At 35.6% G+C, this 2,896-nt stretch overlaps 1 non-coding gene across 1 annotated transcript; it reads left to right on the plus strand.

The window, feature by feature from the left end:
• The first annotated feature begins 690 nt into the window (after window positions 1-690).
• Window positions 691-797, plus strand: LOC121208115 (small nucleolar RNA R71). The gene has a single exon (XR_005903102.1). It is a non-coding gene; the product is annotated as a small nucleolar RNA R71 (small nucleolar RNA).
• Window positions 798-2,896: the final 2,099 nt, after the last annotated feature.

Below are 2,896 nucleotides of genomic sequence, written 5' to 3' on the forward strand. Positions count from 1 at the left end.
AGCTGGCCCATTTGGTTTTCCAGGTTTTTCAATGTAGCTACTTGGCTTTGGATTAAGGCATCATTCTTGGCCATGTATGCCTTCAACAGATTTTCTAAGCTATTGGATGGTTTAGCTTGGGTTGGTTTCTGAACTTGTTGGGGGAAACTAAGTGGCTGGGTTGGTCTAGGTTAGGTGTAAGTGTTACTGGTTCCAACCCCTTAGTTACTCTAGGAAAAATTCAGGTGGTTTCGCCATGATGGCTTATAAAAATTGGATTGCAGTCATTACCTTCCTCAATTTTGGTTCTAGTTACCTATGTAGTACATGGATTCTGGGTTTGATGGACATTCTTCAAACAAATGTCCTTCCCCATAATAGACACAGGCTATATTTTCAAATTGGGTTGGTGGTTGTGCTGCAAAACTGTTAGACTCATTAGTAGTAAGATTTTTAAACATTGAGGATATTGAGGACACATGAGATGATAGTGAAGTGAGAGCATCTACTTCATGTATTCTGGCAACTCGTCTTCTTAACGCTGCTTGATTGGTTGGCCATTGATAATTGTTGTTGTAAATCCTTTCAATGATTTCATAAGCCTCATTATAAGACTTAGAAAGGAGAGCAACGTTAGCAGAAACGTCCATTACCATCCACGTGTGAGCATTGAGACCATTATAAAATGTCTCAAGTTGGATGCAATGTGGGATTCCATGATAAGGGTATTTTCGTAATAATTCTTTGTACATTTCCCATGCCTCATACAAGGACTCATCATCGATTTGTTGGAAAGCAGTGATCTTGTTCCTCAACTTAGCATTCTTGCTAGGCGGGAAATACTTCATAAGGAATCTTTTTGCTAACTCTTGCCATGTGGAAATTGAGTTTGGTGGCAATAAGTTCAACCAGGCTCGAGCTCTGTCCCTTAGTGAGTATGGAAACAACTTCAATCATAATGCATCTTCGGGTACTCCGGCTAACTTGAAAGAATCACTCACCTCCATAAACAGTCTTAAGTGTAGGTGAGGATCTTCGGTAGGCATTCCACTGAATTGGCTTACTGTTTGAAGCATCTGGAGCATGCCTGGCTTTAGCTCAAACTATTCTGCCTCAATTTCGGGTCTCCTAATACCCGAATTAAGATCATGAAACACTGGACTGGCATACTGTCATAAAGCTCTATCCCTATCATAAGCAATAAGGATAGGATTTTGAGCAGGGTTTGCTCCATTTCCTTGGATCGGATTTTTGAAGCTCATCTCTTCGGTCCTTTTCCGATTTGCTTATCTTCTTCATTGTCAGAAAGTTCATTCAATCTCAGGGTCTACAGGGAGTAGGTCAATAATTCAGTCAATACTCATAAACACCTGAAATAATCACAAAAAAAATTAATTAAGTTGAAAATTAAATAAAAAATTAAACCAAAATGCAAAACTAACAAATTCACGAATAATAACTTTAAAACAGTCCCTGGCAACGGCGCCAAAAACTTGGAACGACAAAAATGTGAAAGTGTACACAATCACAACAAGTAATAAAGTGAAAAGTAAATGTCGAGTTATCGTACCCACGGGGACCATGAAAAGAATTATTTGTGATTGCTATTTAAAACACTTTGGTGAAGAAAAAAATATTTTGTTTGAAGAAGGTGATTAAAAACTAAGATTTTAAACTAAGTAAACTAAAGAAATAAATCTCAAAGCACGATCACATAATTATGTTGGATTAATTACTTTTCTTTAACTTAGAATTATTAAACTCATGCTTATGTTGTTACGAATAAATTCACGGCAACTCAGTAATTTGCTAACTTATGAACATATTCACCTACACAAATCTATTCATCTCTTAACATATCCCTATGTTAATTCAAACAATTAAATCGATTTTAATAAGAAAACATGTTATTGCACATACATACTCATTAAATTAAGCTATCCTCTTGCATATTCCTATGTCAATTCAAACGATTAATTAAATCTAATGAGCATATAAAAGACTAAATGTAACACCACATACCTATATCCTACACCGGGAAGGAATATGAGGCGTTACCTAACTTGAACTCATACTTACAACCAATTTCGAGTCTTCATTACTTGGAAATTTTAAAACTTTCTTAAACTTATTAATATATTCTTAATATGGGCTTACGAGGCCTCACATCGGAAATCATTCGGGACCAATCCGGGTCCTTTTGATAACTATAGGAAAATGTCACTTGATACAGGGGCACACGCCCATGTGGGAAGGGCAACACGCCCATGTGACAATTCCAACATTGTAACACCCCTTACCCGAGACTGTCACCGGAGTCGAGAACGAGGCGTTACCAGACTTATCTTACATGTTCGGGGCATAATTTTTTTTGTTTAAAATTAATTCGCTCGCATTCATCCAATAAATCCCTAAAAAGGTCCTTTGAGGCCCTAAAATGTGCAATTGGAATGGTTCGGGGCCACACTGGGAACATTAAAAATTTTCCAATTACTTACACAAATCAAAACAATTTATTTCACTATTCATAATAAAACTGTCCATTTGCATAACACTCACTAAATTAATTATAAATCGAGTTACAAAACTCAAAATTTAAATCTGTAATTTTTTCCTGAAACTAGACTCATTTGTTTTCTTACCATAATTTTCTCATAATTTTTGGTTTGGTAAATTAGTACATTTTATTCATTAAATGTTCCCCTGTTTTGCAGTTCAGCAGACCTGACCTTTCTTCACTAAAAATCGATTATCTCATTACACAGAATTTAGATAACATTTTCATTTGTTTCTAATGAAAATAAACTCACTAAGGAATCTATAAATATAAACTATGACTTATAATTATTTTTTTTACAATTTCTAGTGATTTTCCAAAGTTGGAACAGGGGATCACGAAGTCACTCTTAACCAGTCT

This window comes from Gossypium hirsutum, chromosome A01, assembly GCF_007990345.1.
Source record: "Gossypium hirsutum isolate 1008001.06 chromosome A01, Gossypium_hirsutum_v2.1, whole genome shotgun sequence".
In the NCBI taxonomy this organism is placed as follows: domain Eukaryota; kingdom Viridiplantae; phylum Streptophyta; class Magnoliopsida; order Malvales; family Malvaceae; genus Gossypium; species Gossypium hirsutum.